General features: G+C 41.3%; 1 protein-coding gene across 25 annotated transcripts in view; it reads right to left on the bottom strand.

The window, feature by feature from the left end:
- The window catches only part of LOC108272062 (R3H domain-containing protein 2), an 81,797-nt gene that overhangs the window by 58,626 nt on the left and 1,935 nt on the right, over nt 1-21,236 (bottom strand). For 15 of the 25 annotated variants that reach the window (XM_053683538.1, XM_053683537.1, XM_047158612.2 and 12 more), the window contains exons 2-3: nt 20,288-20,429; nt 16,372-16,476 (exon numbers count right to left, since the gene is read on the bottom strand). The exons of 4 other annotated variants lie outside the window; for them this stretch is intronic. The gene's annotated coding sequence lies outside the window, so the exon portion shown is untranslated. Of the gene's footprint in view, nt 1-8,097; nt 8,424-16,371; nt 16,477-20,287; nt 20,430-21,236 lie in introns of those variants that run through there. 6 more of the 25 variants (XM_047158608.2, XM_047158611.2, XM_047158614.2 and 3 more) reach the window with 4 other exon arrangements.

Here is a 21,236-nt window from a genome sequence, read left to right as displayed (position 1 = left end):
TTAAAACCTCAGTGACACGACAGACAGGGGCTGGGTTCCAAGAGAGCAAAACTGGCTGTGATCTCTGGGTGGGAAGGAGGTCTCTCTCTCGCACTCTCGTGTCAATCACAGCAACACCAGCTAATCTGTAAGACCAAACCATAGAGAAAATAGAGGGAAATGCCCCCCAAAAATGTACGTACGTGATGAATTGGTAAAATTGGCCATTTTCCAGAAAAGTATCAAATGTAAAGAATTTTTTTTTTTTTATTTAATGGGAGATGTTTGTTTCATTTCTCTTCATTGTGTCCAACAGCAAAAGATTTAAAACACCAATTTTGCATCTCGTTCATCAAACACAGATGATTCATCAAACATGTTCACTTTCGCTATTTATGACCGAAAATATTCAATTCAATGAATTCGCTTTGTTTCTTCACAAAGGTGCATTTGCTCACTGAAGAATTTATAGAATAGAATTTATAAGATAACTATTTGGCCTAAACAAATAGATAACCAGTACTAGGTATTTCGGGACCGTCGAGGCTGGGTTCTCTACTGACAGTACGCATCGGACAGTATACTGAAGACGTTTTTACCACTTAGTGAGGTTGTAATCCTGGGCTTGTAGCGGTCTCTTATTTGCACACGGGTGGCTCACGAGCGCTTCAGCGTTGCAGGGTCGGAGTCTTCTGTGTGACGTAAGTAACCTCTGAGCGCTGCCGCTGCCCGTTTCACACTGAGCCGTGCCATCTGCTCAGGTTCTACACTTTCCAACAAGATGGCACAAAATAAACACTGTACCCTTCCCCGATAGTCCCTTCTATTATTCTCTCGCCGAATGTTACCTCTCGCTCACTCCTCTGCGCAAAAATGTTGCTATTTTTAATCCAGCCTTCCTGCGGCTTTAACTGTAGCTCGCACTGAAACAAAAAGCCTGAGAGATCTTGTATGAATCTTTTATGGACTGAAAAATGAATAGTGTACACACGGAGAGACGGGCGACTATGTATAAGGGCTGAAACACGCGTCGCTCGGTAGCACTCATCTACCACGAGGGTGAAAATTACTCTCCAGATTTGCACACATGGCCTTTTTTTTTTTTTTTTTCCCCGATCGGCGTTACGACGCCTTCTGGATGCGAGGTCGCAGCACACTTCCGTCTGTTTTGCTAGCAAGCACGAAGGGATGCATTAGGAGACATCATAGCGCACGAAAATTTACTAGCTGCAATGCCGGATCCACTTACACTGAACAATATCTTCAACAGATCTTTGAATAAGGGACTTGCCAGCAGTTGAGCACAGTTAAAATACAGCACAAAATGTCCCACAAAAGGAACACCGGGTTACTAAACAGATGGTAGGGAAGGTGAATTACATTCTGTGCTCCTGAACTGGGTCAGTTTTATTGTTAGATTACTGCTCACCAATTCAAAATAGCATACAGTGCCGTGCAAAAGTATTCACCCCCTTGGTGGGGGTTTTTTTTTTCCCCCCTCCCTGTTTTGTTGCATTACAACCTGGAATTAAAATGGATTTCTATTTGGATTTTATGGAACAGACCTAACAAAATAGTCCAAATTGTTGAAGTGGATTGAAAAAAAAAAAAAAAAAAAAAATTGGTAAAAAGAAATTATAAAAATAATAATTGTAATTAAAAACTGAAAAGTTGAGTGCGCATATATTTCACCCCCTTTGCTATGAACCCCCTAAATAAGATCAGGTCCAACCAAGTGACTTCAGAAGTCACACAATTAGTCGATTAAAAAGGTCCACATGCATGCAATCAATCAAAGTGTCACATGATCTGACACATGATGTCATTGTAAACGTACCAGTTCTGAAAGACACGCGAGTCTGCAACTCAACTAGGCAAGCGACATGAAGACCAAGGAGTTATCCAATCATGTCAGAGACAAACGTTGTGTAGAAGTATAGTTCAGGGCTGGGTTATAAATAAATAAATAAATAAATAAATAAATAAATAAAATGTTTTGAGCATCCCACGGAGCACCAGTAAATCCATTATAACAAAATGGAAAGAATATAGCACCACTACAAACCTGACAAGAGATGGCTGCCCACCAAAACTCACAGATCAAGCAAAGAGGGCATTAGAGATTCAACAAAGACAGCAAAGATAACAACGAAGGAGCTGCAAAGATCCACAGCAGAGATGGGAGTATCTATCCATAGGACTATTTTAAAACGTACACTCCACAAAATCGTGGGAAATCGTTGGAAACGTGTTGTGTGTCACAAAGCCAACACTTCCAAATCACCCTGAGAACACCATTGCCACAGTGAAGCATGGCAGTGGCGGCAGACTCATGCTATGGGGATGCTTTTCGTCACCAGGGACTGTAAAACTGGTCAGGATTGAAGGAAATATTAACGGTACTAAATACAGGGCAAGTCTTGAGTGGAGCTTGTTTTAGTCTGCCATAGATTTGAGACTGGGATGAAGGGGTTCAACATTCCAGCAGGACAATGACCCTAAACATACTGCTAGAGCTACACTGGAGTGGGTTAAAGGGAAACATTTAAATGTCTTGGAATGGCCTAGTCAAAGCCCAGACCTCAATCCAACCGAGAATCTGTGGCATGACTTGAAAACTGCTGAACAGCAACACAGCCCATCTAACTTGGGAGATGCAGTAGGATTGCGTTGAAGAACAGGTAAAAATCCCAGTGGCTAGATGTGCTAAGCTAAGAGAGACATACCCAAGAGACTTGGAATTGCAGCAAAAGGTAGCTCTATGAAGTATTACCTTTGGGCGGGGGCGTGAATACTTATACATACACAAGATTTCTGTGGGGGGGTTTTGTCTTAATTATTGTGTGCACCTTCAGAGTGGTAGTCATGATGTGTAAATGAAGTGTTACTGAATAAAGTGCCCAATCAGGGTATTCACTAAACTACAGGGGTTTCAGTACTGCGACGTAAAATAGGCTTTTCTGGAGGTGTGGCAAAGACGCCTCCTTACAAAAAATTACAGGTGACTGAACAAAATACTTCTCTCTTTTTTTTGGCGCAGGCATTCCTAGGATCAGCGATTTAAGATGAAGGACAAAACAATCATATCCTTCCAGCCATCCATCTTCTATACCGCTTATCCTTTTTCAGGATCACAGAGAACCTGGAGCCTATCCTAGGGAGCATGGGGCACAAGGCGGGGTACACCCTGGACAGGGTGCCAATCCATCGCAGTGCACAATCACACACACATTCACACACCCATTCATACACTACGGACACTTTAGACACGCCAATCAGCCTACCATGCATGTCTTTGGACTGGGGGAGATAACCGGAGTACCCGGAGGAAACCCCCGCAGCACGGGGAGAACATGCAAACTCCGCACACACAGAGCAGCGGGAATCAAACCCCCGACCCTGGCGGTGTGAGGCGAACGAGGCCCCCAAAACAGTCATATAGGTAACTATTTTTTCACAGTAAACTGCTTCTTCAAACTGTCAACTTTGAGTTTACGAGTTTGTTTTTTTTTTAAATAAATAAATAAAATAACGGGGCAACAGCCGTGGAAACGATACTGAGGTTAAAAAGTTTTGACTGCGGATTTTTAGTCTTGCATGTTAGGACACATGATAGAATTGCTGTAAAGTCAGTAAGACTTTGAGCTTATTTAAGTGGAACACGCATTTAATAAAAGTAGTATTTTTCAAACATGAAACCCCTGTGATCACGGACGGGTATCTGAAGTTATAGCAGCATGAATGTAAAAGGGCATGAAACCCCTGTGATCACGGACGGGTATCTGAAGTTATAGCAGCATGAATGTAAAAGGGCATGAAACCCCTGTGATCACGGACAGGTATCTGAAGTTATAGCAGCATGAATGTAAAAGGGCATGAAACCCCTGTGATCACGGACAGGTATCTGAAGTTATAGCAGTATGACTGTAAAAGTTGGAAGCACACAATTTTCTAGGATGTATTTGTATGCTGTAGCACTACCATTTCCCTTCACTGGAACTAAAAGGCCTAAACATGTTGCAGCATGACGATGCCCCTGTGCACAAACAAGCTCCATGAAGACATGGTTTGCCAATGCTGGAGTGGACGAACCCAAGTGGCCTGCATAGAACCCTGTCCTCAACCTCACTGAACACCTTTTGGATGAACTGGAACACCGACTGCTCGCCAGGCCTCCTCGTCCAACGTCCGTACCCGACCTCACTAATGCTCTTCTGACTGAATAAGCAAATCTTTACAGCCACGTGCCAAAATCTAGTGAGAAGCTTTCCCTGAAGAGTGGAGGTTACTAGAACTGCCAAGGGAGACTAAACCTGGAATGAGTTTTGGGAATGGGCAAGAACATGGGCATGACGGTCAGGTGTCCACAAATCTTTGACTATATAGTGCATCTTGAATATGCAAACAGTGTGACGACACTTTACGAACAATTTCATTAGGCTTAGTGGTTAAAAAGGTGCCGTCTGACTTAATTCCCTCTCCCCGAAAAAGGACCTGGCAACCCTTAAATTGCTGTGGCACATCATTCTAACCATTGCCAGCAGTGCATAATCAACCTAACAGCTAAGCGCTTAGCGGGGCAGCCCTGTTACAGAAAGGCCAATATAATAGCACAATAATAATCATAATAGTTTGATAACATGCATAACTTCCAACACATTTCATAAATTACCGCACCAGTGTGGCCTTCAGAATTGAACTGTTCAGGGTGCAGGCTTTCACGGTTGTGCTGAATCCCAGTAATACCTCTCGTTTTATTCTTTGGTGGGGTATCACGGTACAGAACGAATCCAACAGAAAATTTGGATCTTCTCAGGAAACTGTACGCTATTTTTACACTGTTGTGCAGGATATTTATATATTTGGTCTTACAGCTAGCAGAAGCTAGTCAGCTTTTACGTGGGTTGGCTTTATAAATGTTCTGCAGCATGCTTACTATTTTATAACTACATCGCTCATGATGTAGCCAGTGCCATTTCATGTCCTACAGTAAACTGTTTAATATTATTTGTCAGCAATTCCCTATGAATTTGCAATGCGCTGTGCACGTACGATATCGTATCCAGATTTTATTCCGAGCATCAGAGGACGACTGTGAGAGGAGCCCAACAACTCGGATACCTGATCTGATTCCCGCACGTGGAAACATTACACAGCAATAACCGATGTCAGGTCTAGGTGTTCACTAAAATGCCGTGTTGGCATTGTATACAACCTGCTATGGAAATAATTACGAGCAGGTAATATACAGTAAATATATGATGTTTTATTACAGTTTTAATAATTTAATATTACACAACTAATTATTGTGTTGTAGGTTTATCATCAGCTTGGCATCAAGTTCCATTCACAAGTCAAATGACTCACTAACCATGCAAAGTCTGAAAGTGAAGGCTCGGCACATAATGCTCTGCACTTATACAGCGCTTTCTTTTCTTTTTTTTTTAACCATGGAGGTTCCAAAGCGCTTTACACGGTTTCTCATTCACTCACACGCCAATGGTAGCAGAGCTGTCACGCAAGGCGCTAGCTTGCCATCGGGAGAATCTTGGGGTTCAGAGTCTTGCCCGAGGACACTTCGGCACGTGGGGTTGGGAATCGAACCACCAGCCCTACGATTAGTGGACAACCCGCTCTACCACCTGAGCCACAGCCACTCCAGGATACAGGATACTGCAGCTTTAGGAAGCGAAGATGACCAGGCACAGGCCCCATCCCACTTTTTTGGCATCTTAGCTTCGTTTCGACCCAGCAACAAAACAAAAACATATATTACATGAAAGAGAACTGCAATAACAGCAACATTTAGGTCACAGGTACAAATTCAGTTCTTTGAGCAAGGTCTTATCTTTCCTAGGATCTTTAGCCGACTAGGCATCCAAAGCTCAAATAATGGTGGATGGAGTAAAACCTTTTCACCCGTCTATCTATAAATCAGCGACGGAAGATTTCGAGATGGATGTGGTTCTAAAAGAGCACGAGATGAACGAGCGTAGATGAGCCCTAAACGACATGTGAATGGTGTGTAAAAGATGTGTGTAGGCTGAATATGCCCAGAAGAACTTTCTCCACTGCTTCAGCTTAATGTTCTTTTGTAATTAATGATCTGGCATTTGTGTGAATGTGCTACTTGCACTTAAAATGGCCAAACAAGTGGAAAAAAGCCTTCCTCATAAACATCAGCTAATGAAGGGGGGGGGGGGGGGGGGGGGGGGGGACTTGGGGGGGACTTGATACATTTGTTGGGTTTCAACACAGCCATCATCTGGAGCCTTGCCTCTGTAATGACTCTGACTGATGTGTGCATGGAGACTCTGATGCTGTGATTTCCGATGAGTGTGAACTCGCTGACTTTAAAAACAAATTACACAACTTCCACCGAGTGCATAAATCACTGCTTCCAGGTGAAAGCACCCCCCCACCCCCCCCCCCGCAACCCTAATAAATAGATCTCGTGCATTTTTAAAAACCTTGTCTAAGAGCTGGACCAACTGTGGAAAAATTATCCTATAACGCAACCATTTAAAACAAGATGTTGGCCTGACATGTTCTGAGCCTGGGAAGACAGAAAATAGGCCCGAGTGAGGAGAGAGAGAGGAAAAAAAAAACTCGCAGAGTGTCGAGGCCATGAGGACTGCCGGCTATTTATAGCGCCGGATTTTTTTTTTTTTTTAAATTCAGGCGATGTTCCTCACTCTCTCTCTATTCTACATCCCCGTTTCCAATTCCTACTCTCTGTTTCTACTTAATCCTTCCTCTGACTTCCAACAAACAACATTCGAAAATGTGTGCGCACATGTGTGTGTGTGTGTGTGTGTGTGTGTGTGTGTGTGTGTGTGAGTGTGTATGCACAAGGCTCAGGTGGAGGTGCAGTCAGAGCTGTTGATGGCAGAGGCAGCTCTGCAGGGGCCGAGCGAGACCAAACGAGAGAGGGGAGTGAGAAAGAGAGGAGGAAGAGCGAAAGATGATGAAATAGAAGAAGACGGGGTATGGGGGATTGGGGGGGGGACAGACAGACGGGGGTATGTTGGATGTTGGGGTAACATCCTAATGAACAAAGTCTTTGGAAGATTCTCTTAATACATGGGTTTGTTTCACCACCTCCTCTTACTGCTCTTAATCTATCCATCCTCCACCTTCACCTCCCACACCGTTACACACTCCTTGAACTGTGCGTGCCGGTGTAGGTGACAGGAGCATGGCATGTTTCCCACCAACTCTCCACCTCCACCTCCACGCCCACCACTGGCGCGTGGTGTGCAAGGACGCGGTAAAAGGGAATTCCTCATTACCTCAGAAAACGGCCCTGCCTCCATTCCTCCTCCACTCACTCTCTCTCTCTCTCTCTGTGAGTTGGTGGCTACACAGGGGCCTCTCTCAATGCCACATACACACAATATGTGAATGTCTACAACATACGCACAACAGCCTACTAACAAATCCACAGCACAGCTTAGTATTGAGATGAAGCAGAATGGTCAATAGTACAAAGTGACTTCATAAGCATAACAGCTGTAGAGGCAGGTGGGTATGTTATAATCATCTACTCCAAGTTCGGAAACCCCACACACACACACACACACACACACACACACACACACACACACACACACACACACTAATACACAGATTCACCCATGAGTTACTTATACCACTATATCCTCCAGACGCCATCTACACTCTCTGCTTCATGCAAGGCGATCATAGTTACACACTAACATCAGCATATTAAATTCAGATTAATTCATAAAAACATTTTTAACTCGATAAATCAATAAAAACACAACATTCTTTCTTGAGCTTAGAGGAAAACAGAAAGCCCCCTAAGTAACGCAGTAAACCGAGACTGCAGGAGAGCTGCAGGTAAGATCGAGGCTCAAATGAATGAGATGCAATACTGTATAAAAACAAAGCATTAAGAGTTCGCAATTACCTTGACCCTGCTTACACACACACACACACACACACACACACACACACACACACACACCTTACTGTCGTCAGTTGCGTATTCTCGGGGATTCCGATCAGTGCTACGTGCTTGAAGCGCGGACTGACAGCAAAGTGCACAGCGGCAATCGTACAACTGCAGCCGTAAAAGCTCACTGCTGCACTCACCTGCAGAAAGAGACAAATCTTCACCTTCTTTTTCCCTCTTTTACGGTTGGCTCTTTCCTCTCTCCTCCTCTACGCTTAGCGTGAACGGAGGATGCTTCGGTTCTGATGCCCCCTTTCTTTTTCTGAATGAAGCGCAAGAGGAACTGAACTGCACGCTCGCTCTCTCTCTCTCCCTTTCTCTCTCTCTCTCTCTCTCTCTCAAGCTCTCTCTAACTCCCCCTCTCTCTCCTCACAACTTACGAGCATGCGCTCATTCATTCTCTCCACTAACCTGCTCTCATTCAAAATATTTTCGTCAGCGCAGGATGTGTGAAATAATGAGAGTATAAGACACCGACATTTAAGAAGAACTACTTCTAGGAAATCGTCGTCGTTTATAAAAAAAAAAAGAAAAAAAATTACAAAAAAATATTTAAAAAAAACCCACACACACAAAAAAAAAAAACCCATGCAGCAACACTACAAATAGATTACAATAAAAATAATTATGTAGGAATTAGTTTTACTATACACAGCCCTCCAGAATTATCAACATGCGTCAAAACAGGAGGGAAAATGATTATGTAATATAAAAATTACAGACAACATTTCCAATTTTCCACTCGATAGGTGAATTTTTTTTGTTCCAAGAAACTAAGAACTAGGGATGGGCGATATCTTATCGTTTGCGATATACATGATGACGTATGTGTGTGTGCGACGGTGCGAGACCCGTTCGCAACTCACGCGCAGAGCTGAAGGTGGACGTGAAGCCGAGGAGGAGTTTATCGCTAAACGAGGATCTACCTCTACAATCTGGAACTGGTTTAGTTACAGAAAATCACACTTACTTTTAGATCAATGTTGGTGTTTCTGAGGCTCATAAGACTGCATGCAGCTGTCACTTGTAGCCAAAAACAGTGAGGCATTATATTTTATATCGTCACTGATATCGTCGCAATAAATACCAGAAAATATTGTGATATAGTTTTACCTCCACATCGCACGTCCCTAATTAGAACTTTTTTCTCCCGAGCTGCTCGAGCTGGATTAAAGCGCCAATGCACTGTTGAAAGATTTAAATGAAGATGAGTTGACAAAAAGTATATATATCACAGAAAAATATATCTGCAGAGTAGTGTATTTCATATCCAGCTAATGTTAATATATAAAAAAAAGTTGATATTATATATTACCAGTGAGACTAACAGGAGGTTTTTTAGAATTCAGTCAATGTTAATATAAACTAATAACATTCAATAAGTTAATAATCTTACTTTAATCTTCAGAATTGAGTTCATGAGTTAATTAGAGTCATGTGTTTTGTGTTGATGAGACCAGTTACTGTGAAACAACTTGCTGAAATGGAGAGAATAAAGTTTTTATTCGCATTTCCTTCAGAATTGTGGAATTAATTACTATTCATTTAAAAGAAGGCAGAACTATCGGTATCGTTATCAGTATCGGCCGATATCACTCTGAATAATCGGTAACGGCTGAGGAATTTAGTATCGGTGCATCTCTAAATAATACTGACATGTCCTGTACAACATTACTGTTCAACATTTTCACGCAATCCAAAACTTATAGCAGATCTGCAGCGTAGCGAGTGCCGCTGTACAGCGCGCGTGAGCTCACCTTATAGTGCTTAATTGAAACCGACAGGTGGAAGCTGTTTTGTCCCCCGTTCCAAGGGTCTCTCATACGGGTTAACAGCTGAGTGCTGCGCTTGATGCAAGTCACGCATCCAGAAATGATTCAGAAGCATGTTGTGGGTTATGCTGACAGTGGCGTAACCAGAAGTGAACTGCAGTGGGAGGAGGAAATATAAAAACAGGAGTGTCTTCTTAAGCGCATGTCACACTAGACTTTTTACACACTAGAATTTCCACCGACTTCCATTCACAGCACGTACGCATGCGAATGCTGGAGACCGGAAACGCTTAAAGTTTCGCATTTCTCTGCGTTCCAAAGCTCAAGTTTGGTGAACTCTGACCTGAAAATTTGTATTAGGTGAAGAGATGTGACCAACAGAAGACCGGCATGTCACAGCGTGGTCGTTGCAGAAAATCCAAGATTTAGGAAGCACCGATTATAATCCAGTTTTATGACTGCTTTAAAAATGTACAACATCAAAAAAAAAATAAATAATAAAAAAAGAAAAGAAATTGCCTGGATTGCGGTGTCGCTACATACGGGAACAGATGGTATATTTTAACGTTGGCGCGTGAGGTCATGTCCGGTTGCCGCACATATTCGCAGCAGTCGCTGAAGAAATTTCGCATGCTGAAAGTCTACACCTTGAGCTACTTTTCTTTTTCAGTAAACTCCAGCAGGCTATTTCTCCGGCTCTCACCTCCGTATCTCTGTGCTCACCGTGTAGCTAATAGTTTACAACCAGAAACAGAAAAAAAAACTTTTACATCACAGTTAGTTAATCCTGTTTCTTATTAAAGCAGCTGGTATCCAACTATATATATATATATATATATATATATATATATATATATATATATATATATATATATATATACATATATACATACACACACACACACACACACATATACATACACACACACACACACACACAGAGAGAGAGAGAGAGAGAGAGAGAGAGAGAGAGAGAGAGAGAGAGAGAGAGAGAGAGAGAGAACACTTCCCAATGTGCCTGTTTGCTTGAGTTTGAAATATCACTTCATGCACGTTATGTTTTGCTCATTTCATGAAGGGCATCAATAACTCTGGAGGGCACGCCATTACCTGCAAATATGGTGTGGCACTTTTAAGCATTGCAGAGCCACAAGTCTCACATGAATCCTAATGAACTGTTACTCATGCACATTCACATACTGTTCCGGAAACCTGGATATGAAAACGCAAACGCTTCAGCGGCATCACGTTTCCCGTACACTCTTGACAGGTTTCGGCCATCTGGATGATTTGACTGTAGGACTGAGGCCAGGGAGCAGGTAGTCAATCTCACCGGCTCACATCTCTGTGGTTATTTGATTGTTAAGGAACACTCCATGTCAGCAGACTAGAATATATTACATTGTCTTCATTCAGTCAGTAATTTGAAAGGGGGGGGGGGGCTTTGGGGACCTAATTAGGACTGCAACTAACGATTATTTTCATAATCGATTTTTTTTTTTTTCTTTGTTTTTCCTTTGATTAATCGGGGGGGGGGGGGGGGACGACTTTCAGTACCATTTTTTCGTTTATTTAAAATAAAATCCACACAAATTACAAATATTAACACTCAAAACTTTACATGAACACAACTGTTTGTCCAATTATATTATATATATACACAAGTTTATATTATAATGCTTAAATACTTATATATTTTAACAGATTTAACAAAAAAGCACCGATAATTAAACTACAGTACTAAATTAATATTAAAAATCTCACTTTCACTGCACCTTATGGTGTCTGTTACTCACTGCCTTTAGACATATTGTTTTACTTATGTTTACTTTGATCGTACCACCGCTCCAACACTACTCCAGAAAAACAAGTACAGTCACGTGTTAAGAATGTTGGTACCGACTTGGCATTGAAGTATCGGTTCTCGTGACATCCCTAGTTGGGAATAAAGGGTAACAGTGACGAACAGTAAACAATAAATTTATTTTCGTTGACTCTGGGTATTCTGCTAAACTAGCTGCCTCGTATTACGTGCACTTGACGTCATCCACCACCGACTGGGAAACAGCTTATACTTCCGGTTAGTGAAAACCCACTAGTGTTCCATTTGAGAGGACATCACCTTTCTAAAATTCATACAATAGACGGTAGAGTACATAGTGCATAGTGTAAGTGCACAGTACTTCATTGGGGACACAACTTTAGCATTTACTCTCCGAAGCGTGTTTTCGGAACAGAACTAACGCAGTGAGGAAAATATGCGCAGACCGACTAATCGATAATGAGATTCATTGACGACGATTTTCATGATCGATTAGATGTTTCAGCTCTAAAACAAATATTTTTTAAAAAAAAGGTTCATGTTCAAAATATCCATATTTCTTAGTGTAATTTTCTTCTATTGTAATATTTAAATATTTTATTGTCTGGTCTGAATATTCAACCAAACTACCTTTCCTTCATTTTGATTCACTAAGACAAAATCTAGCATTCAGCACCACCGTGAGCAGGTGTGTGATCATGTGTGTGTGTATTAGGACAGGCTAGACCGGATGTGCGTCACATGATAACGAAAGAGAGCCTGTACTAATAATACCCAATTCTGCAGAGGCTAAAGAGGGAGATATGTGTTTGTGTGTGTGTGTGTGTGTGTGTGTGTGTGTGTGTGTGTATATAAGCAGTAGACATAAATTTTGGCTACACCCACCTACACTCACATGTCAAAAGACAGTGATATCATGTAACAAGTACTGCATCTTATAAATAAAAATCCACTGCACTGTTAGCTAGGCGGGGAAAAAATAATAATAAAAAAAAAAAAAATCACAGCATCTCAAAACGCTTAAACATGTACAGATTTTCCTTAGATCTAGGCAACTAGACTGATTTTTACTGACTTAGTAAAAAACTGCTGATGAGAAAGTAATTCAGGAAATCATCTAGCACACAAGCATTATTCAGTGGCCAGAAGACGGAGGTGATGAAGGCGGAGCTACGAAATCTGATTGAGTCACATTTTTATAAAAGGGAAAATGAATTTGTGCTGTATGGTCAAATCCTTTAATTGTACAGATTTCAAGATCTAACATGGGTACAGAATTCCCCGACAGTGGGTGTAGGCATAGACAAATAAGGTCCTCTCAAAAGCTATTGGAACAGCAAGGCTGATTCATTTGTTTGCACTGTACACCAAAGACGTTTGGGTTTGAGATCAAAAGATGGATACGAGACGAGAGTCTAGGATTTAAGTTTTATTTGCTTGCATTTAAAATCTAGATATGTTAAACAGCATAAAATATAGAACCTTTTCGATCAGACCACCCAATTTTTAGGCGAGCAAAATTATAGGAACAGACAAGTTTTGAAGTAAATTAAACTAAATAACACTTAATTTGTTTGCGTATCCCTTGGTTGCAATAACTGCATCAAGTCTGCGACTCACTGATATCACCAGATTTTGGGGGTTCTTCTTTTGTGATGCTTTTCCAGGATTTTACCGCAGCTTCTTTCAGTTGTGCTCAATAGGGTTACGGTTTGGTGATTGACTTGGCCAGTCTAAAACCTTCCACTTTCCCCCCTGATGAAGTCCTTTGTTGAGTTGGCAGTGTGTTTTGGATCATTATCTTGCTGCATGATAAAGCTCCTCCTGATTAATTTGGATGCATTTCTCTGTGAACTGGCAGACAAAATGTTCCTGTAAACTTCTGATTTCATTCTGCTTTTAACATCATGAGTTACTTAATGAATAAAGATTAGTGATCCTGCTCCAGAAGCAGTCGTGTAAGTCATGACACTACCAGCACCATGTTTCACAGATGAGCTTATATGTTTTGGATCATGAGCAGATCCTTTCCTTCTCCACACTTTGGTAGGGGTTAATCTTGGCTCCAGAACTTTTGTGGCTCATCTCTGTATTTCTCTGCGAATTCCAATGTGGCCTTCAGATTCTTACAGCTGATGAGTGGTTTTCATATTATAGAATTGTATGGCCTCTACATTTCTGCTCTTGAAGTCTTCTTCAAATGGTGGTTTGTGATACCATCATCCCTGTGGAGGTTATTGATGGCGTCACTAAGTGTTATTTTGGGGGTTGTCTTCACAGCGCTCACAATGTTTCGCTGTCTGTTGCTCAGTACACCAGTGGTTTCATTCTTTTTCAGGACATTCCAAATTGTTGTATTGGCTATGCCCAATGCTTATGCGATGTCTCAGATTGATTTTCCCTCTTTTCTTAGCTTCAAAATGGTCTGCTCGTCACCCAGGGACAGCTCTCTGATCTTTACGTTGGCTTATCCTTCGTAACATGCATGTCAAATGTCTTCACAGGGGAAACTGAAGGGTAAAACCAAGAGTAGATGTTCAGAGTTATTAATTGTTTAAACAATCAATCTAACAGGACACACCTGGGTAACAAGAAACACATCTCCGTCACATATATAGCCGTGATGTGCGGCAAAAGGTTGTTGAGCTTCACAAAATGGGAGGTTGCTATAAGAAACTAGCACAAGCATTGAAAACGTGGGTCTATATTGTCTCAAGAGGATGGCTAGAGTGGCCAAAAAGTCTCCAAGGATCACAGCTGGAGAATTGCAGAAGTTAGTTGCGTCTTGGGGTCAGAAAGTCTCCAAAACTACAATCACCTACATCACCAAAAGTTGTTTGGAAGGGTTTCAAGAAAAAAAGTCTCTACTCTCATCCTTCAGGTTGCCAGACACTACTGGAACTTCAAATGGGATCGGGTTCTATGGTAAGATGAAACCAAAATAGAGCTCTTTGCCAACAAACACCAGAGGTGGTTTTGGTGCACACAGAGAGGTAGCCATATGGAAAAGTAGATCATGCCCACGGTTAAATATGGCAGTGGCTCTTTAATGTTTTGGGGCTGTTTTTCTGGCAGAGGACCTGGACATTTTGTTAGGATACACGGCATCATGGACTCAAATATCAACAGATATTAAATGAAAACCTGACTGCCTCTGCCAGAAAGCTTAAAATGGGCCGTGGTCGGATCTTCCAGCAGGACAATGATCCAAAACATACATCAAAATCAACACAAAAATGGTTTACTGACCACAAAATCAAGGTCCTGCCCTGACCATCCCAGTCCCCTGACCTGAACCCCATAGAAAACCTGTGGGGTGAACTGAAGAGGAGACTCCACCAGCCTGGACTCTCACAGCCTTCTTTGCTCATATTTACCAAGGGTGCCAATATTAGTGGAGGGCACTGTACATATAAATACCAGAAAATAAGCGCTGAAATTCTAAACTCTCTTCACATATTCATCTTTTGATCTCAAACTCAATGTCTACAGCAAAAACAAATGAATTTGCCTTGCTGTTCCAATAGTTTCAAAGGGGAATGTAAATACCTACGTAGATGCCACATCGGCTTGCCTGTGATGAGTTCAGCATCGCCACCATACTGGAGCGCTGTACAGTGGACATTACAGGCCCGACAACAGGGTGTTACATTTCACAAGTAGGTGCTTTATTTTAGTAATTTCCATGCTGATCACAATGGTTAGCAATGCAAGTACATGTGTAGCCTAGTCTCAATACTTGTTGACATCATGCCCTTTGACACAAGATCCTCACTAGAAGTCCTAGACTGCCATTTACAGTAAATTACAGTAAACTAAAGAGCGCAGTGTGACGTCTGTTTCAGATACCTTTTAAATACCTGCTTTGTCTTCTGCAATAAATGAGAAAATAAAAGAACTTTATATTACGTTGTTACAAAAATACGCTGTACATCATCAAGCATTTAGATTTACATTCATTTAGATGAGAGTAGCTCTACCCAAGGATCACTAGTTTGAATTATAGAATAAAATCAGCTCATAAAACATACAAACAGCTAACAACCAGGGATGTTCAGGCAAATGTGCTTCCTACAAGACTGAACTGCTGCTCACGCTGCTGCACAGGGCAGAGTAAAACACTTGGAGGAAAACGCTATCTACCCTCTTCAATCTAGATGAGGAGTCCACGATAGTCTAGTGTCGCTGTGACAGACAGGGAGCGAGCACGCCATCCCTCCCACTCTGGATGACAGCGGCAGCGTTTGGATCTGAGCTGGAGATCTCGTCATGCTAGCGCGAGTGCTTTTCGTGTTCGGAAGCTGCCATAGGTTTGTTTTGAAAGTTGGTGGAGACACATGAGAGTATAGTTTATATGGACAATACCGAATAGCTACACAGGACAGTATGGGATTAGATTTGTGCCAAAAGTATTGAATGTAACGTTTCAAGAAAGGAACCAAATTATACAATGAGAAAGAAGAAAAACACTCTGAAACGGAAAATGGTGAACTCGGTGGCAAAAATGTAACATGGTCTACAAATAAACAGCGTTCTTCGTTAACAGTTTTCTAGGCTTCATTTTCGCTAATCAATTGGCACCCTGTCCGGGGTGTACCCCACCTTGTGCCCGATGCTCCCTGGGATAGACTCCAGGTTTCCCCATGACCCTGAAAAGGATAAGCGGTATAGAGGATGGATGGATTTTCGCTAATCATGGTTTATGAATGCGTTACCAGATCTTTCGTTTACACGTTCAAAGTTTTCGTTTCCATCCTCAAGTTTACATTCGCCATTCTGGCACAAATCTCATATGTTGGCGGGGCTTAACAGTGACTTACTCTGACTGGCTAGTGAGATTTGGCTCGACAGTTTGAGCGCCTAGCTGAGGAGGACGAGGAGGATAACGATGATGATGACGCTCCGTGCTGCTCCTGGAGGCTCATCTAAAAAAAATAATAATAATACAATAGTCGTATGAGATTACCCAAACCTCAAATATTCATTACAAACTACTATACTGACTAAATAAGTAAGTAATCTCCACTGCAAAATACAAACACTATAACTATACAGAGAACCGCATCCAGAACGCTCTCCAAAATTCACAACACTGAAGTCTCTTCTTCTTCGTCAGGGAGCTGTCTATCCAAATCTCACCAGCCAATCGGAGTAAATCGCCGTTAAGCCCCACCCACACAAGAGATTTGTGCCAGAATGGCGAACGTAAACTTGAGGAGCGAAAACAAAGCTTAGAAAACTGTTAACAAAGAACACTCTGTTATAGTTTAAGACCACGTTACTGAGTTCACCGTTTTCAGTTTCAGACCGTTTTTCTTCTCTCATTGTATATTTTTGTTACTTTTTTGAAAAGTGACTATTAGTATTAAGCCTGAAATGTTGGTAGAGATATTGCAGCTACTGTGAAAGCTAATACGGTACATCTCTCTACTATAAATTTGAGTATAAGTATTTCCAAAGTAAGCTGCTTTGTTTGGAAAGCTTCACGTTCATTTAGGGAACAAGAACAGTCCGTTCCAATCGTGCCAACTGCAGTAGCACGTTAACACTGCACCACTGTTTAATGGAGATTAAACAGAACTGGAGCTGTGCGTGTTCGTGTTTCAGTAAGCTTGTCTCTACATCTCTCAGTCATATTCATCTGCAAAACGCATCCCCCACCCCCAAATGATCCTAAAGTTACATACACAATCTTGTGTGAGTTTGGCCACCTTTATTTTTAGATGTGTGAAAAGGCTTGTATGTCCAATCAGAAACCAGGCTCCTTACTTGATATATAACAGCAATCCCCACCCTCCAGCAACCATCAATAATTAACATTCAACAATCCCGAGGAGAAAAAAAAAAACAAAGAAAAAAAGAGCGAGAGAGAAAGAAAGCGATGGACGGCGAGGTGCAGAACAGAAGAATGGAGCATGGCGGAAAGAAAGAGACAACAGCATAGAACGAGAGCATGGAAGCATCAGAAAACGACAGCAAAGTAAAAAATAAAAATAATAATAAATAAAATAGACCAGGATGCAGAAGACAAAAGGAGAAGAAGACCCAAAATAGAAATACAGACAGGAACTCGATCAAATGATATGAAGTTCTGAGAGGTGAGAACAGCATGGTAAATATGGGAGGAAAGTGGGAAAGCTTGGAGGTGAGCGTGACAGAGAGAAGGAGGGAGATGCAGCAGTACCACACACTTGGTGCTCCAGTAGGTATCTATAAATAGCACTTCCAATCTCTGAAGCAAAAAAAGAGCGCTATTCTGCTTCTGCTGTAAACCAAACCATAAGGAAATAAGCATGAAGAGAATGTGCACGAATAATGCACGTCTCCATTTGCATATGCATGTTACAGTAACATCAATCAAGAGTTTAGAGCGGCAGTGACCCAATTACGAAGCAAACGCATTTCTACATAAATCTACTTGCAGGAGCATATACACAGGAACAGTATTCATGAACACCATGTTAGTTTGGAGAAGGAAAAAAAAAAAAAGAAAACGTGCTACAAAAGCTCACCAATGCGAGTGGATTGATGCGTTTAAATCATATAACTGGCACGACACACTGTAATTCTAGATACAGATTATACTCTTTAAACAGCTTATTTATTTCAAGTTCAAATCATGACTAAAAACGCCGGCCATTTAAAATGACCAAGAGTCAGTGTGCGTCTTCGGTACTTCACGGTTACATGGCATTTATCGACATGCCAGTAAGAAGAAAATCAGCTTTACCAAAACCTTGGGGGATTTTATTATTTTTTTTGCTTGGTTTGGACTTAAAAAATAAATAAATAAATAAATAAGTGCTTATATAGCACATGCTTAACTTTAGTAAATGATCGCGTTTGTTAGGTGCAAACGGCGTTAATACGTAATACTGTGGATTCTCCCTCATCAATATCTGAGCAGTGCTTCCTGCTAAATATGAGCCAGAATCACCGGCGTCTATGACTCACTGCTGTATGTGGGAGGACCGCACCAAATAAAGCTGCACATTGTTATAGCTGACACCAAGCTCTCGTGGCCAAATATCAGAGAAAATAGCTGGGTGCTCTCAAATAGGAGAAAGACTGCTTCTGGTGTCGTGGAAGCAATCGGAGAGGTCGTTATTATTAATATTACTGTTTTTACATTTCTACATGTGGGGGAAATGCTCTTGGCATCCGAGAAGCCATTAATAAAATATGTCCAGTCATTGTGACCGCCCCAGTCAACGTGCTGGCCAATAACACCAAAATTTGAACCTAATGTGTTATTATATAGCACATGGAGGCATTCATGTACATCTGCTGTTTTGCACGTGCACGTTCCAGGAAATACAAATATATATTTTTGTCTGTTTTCTCCTCCCGATATACAAATATCGGGAGGAGAAAACAGACACGTGCTAATGCAAAACGTATTTTGGTACAAATCTTTAAAAATGTCATCCAGACAGATTTTTACCTCCTTGGGTTTCTTTTGCTGATGAGAGCGGTGCGTGTTAAACCGCTCGTCACGTTTTCGCTGAAATCACGGCTCTTACGCACACGCGCGTAGAACCTGAGCGCTTGCCTGTCGCGTTGTCGCTCGCTAGAGTGCACGCAAGGTAAGTGCTATGCTCATTGAGGTTGGCCATGGTGACAAAATGAAAGGAAGTAAAGTAAAGCAACGGCCAGACCAAATGCAAATAAAATTCGCATTTCAAGAAAGCGGTTCGCTTGAAACCCTTAAACCCTACATGTTACCACACTGACTACGTTTACATGGACAACAATAATCTAATTACTGACCTTACTCTGAGTAAGACTATATTGTGATTAAGGTGTTTACATGAGTCGCGTTTAGAATATTCCTTTCATGTTCAGGTTTTACATGCTATAGAACATAGCTCGATTAACAGCACACGTCATTACGTCCCCACGCCACGCCGTCCGACGTTCCCTCCAGACATACAGTTAGTCTTCGTTATGGTACCGTATACAGATTTCTGTGTTTTTATTTTTCATTTTATGAAAGCTTCAAGTGCAGTTAATTATTTGTCATGCGAACAGTCGTCTGCTTGAAGCCGTGGGCTGCGTCCCAAACCGGTTACTTACCTACTATATAATATATAGAAATACATGTATTTCGCCTACTATATAGTAGGTAAGTACGCGGTTTCGGATGCAGCCTCACTCGTTTGCCGTCAAACGGTTGAGCGCTGCCGTGTGTGATCGTGTCCTGTCGCAAAATGCGGTGAAAACTCCTATACGATGTTAACAGTGTGATTAAGGTGTGTACGTGTCTGTAATGCACTTCGATAACGCGACTAAAACAGGAATACTCCACACGTCTTAATTCCATTTGTGTTTACTTCAAGTATGACTTTAATTGGATTAAGGTCATCAATAATCGCTGTTTACATGCTAGTTTCTTAATCGGATTAATATCGGATTATTGTTGTCCATGTAAACATACTGACTCACTTATAACTGTTTTGTTTTGTTTTTTTAAAAGAAGCTTTAAATGAGTTGCAGAAAATGTGATAATGTAAACTAATATCAAGTCAAAGTCAATTTTACGCCATTGAAAACATAACTGCAATATGAAGTAGTAGTAGTAGTATTGTGCAGTCTCGAGACCGTGTCGTACATTAAGCACAACACTTTTAGAAGCTGACCACAATGAGACTGGGACTCACCATTTTAGCAAACAAGAAGAAATATGAGAAAATCAATTTGATCTAAATTATTCATGGAGGTGGTGCTTGTACTTACAGCAAGTAATTATCTGCATTATCAATTTATCTGGGCAAGAGCCAGGAATGTTTTCCTCCACTGCGCATAGGAGGGTTGACGCGGTCCTAACAATCAGGAGAGTCGCGTTTCACTACAGCCGTGATCTACCACTGGATCTATACTGGAAAAACAACAACAGGTCACAGAAGGCTTAGAGAACTATCGCTTCCACAAATAAAGGGGTTCAAAAGGGTTTTGAAAATGAAAATCACAGACAACACAGCATGCTGGTTTTGTGTCTGATTCAGCACACTTTTCACCGACACACTGATCTGACTGGAATTTTATTTATAAAAAAAAAAAAAAAAAAAAAAAAAAAAAAAAAAAAAAAAAAAAAGATCTTTCAATTTTTGTTTTGTTCCAAGCATGTTCTTGAAGATTGTTTCCGTGGAAAGCAACTGGCTTTTTCGGTATAGGTTTGGCTTGTTTTATTATCTTTAAAAATGATATAATGTGCATCTTGAACAAAGTGTCAAACTGCAATTGATATACAACGTGACACAAGGGCTGGGCAGCAAGGCAATACCTCACACTTTATAAAAACATATCGGTAAGAACGTTTGAGTGGCAGAATGCAACTGGGATCACGGCTCTAGGAAGGACACAGAACTACAGTTTAGCTTATCCTCTGACTTTATTTTAGTTTGGTTTAGTTTATTCTATTATTTTTCTCAATGCTATGGCTGAATTCACACAGGAGAATAGACGGACATGTATACTCCACAGATATACGCAGTCACCAATCACAGCTTGTTGTGTTTCAGAAGAAGAACCATATCAAACGATGAATATTTCTATCATCAAGCATTTTCTCAGCCACATTCACCCACAGCAGAAATGCCCTTTCAGCATCTCTACTGCTGGACAAATTCCGTCTTGCTTCACGTTTCCACCATCGTACCTCTCACTGCTGCCAAGTATAGTAAAA

The sequence above is a fragment of the Ictalurus punctatus genome, chromosome 11 (assembly GCF_001660625.3).
Source record: "Ictalurus punctatus breed USDA103 chromosome 11, Coco_2.0, whole genome shotgun sequence".
NCBI classification, from domain to species: Eukaryota; Metazoa; Chordata; class Actinopteri; order Siluriformes; family Ictaluridae; genus Ictalurus; species Ictalurus punctatus.
The sequence above is the reverse complement of the archived record's forward strand: the minus strand, read 5'-3'. Positions and strand labels throughout refer to the sequence as shown.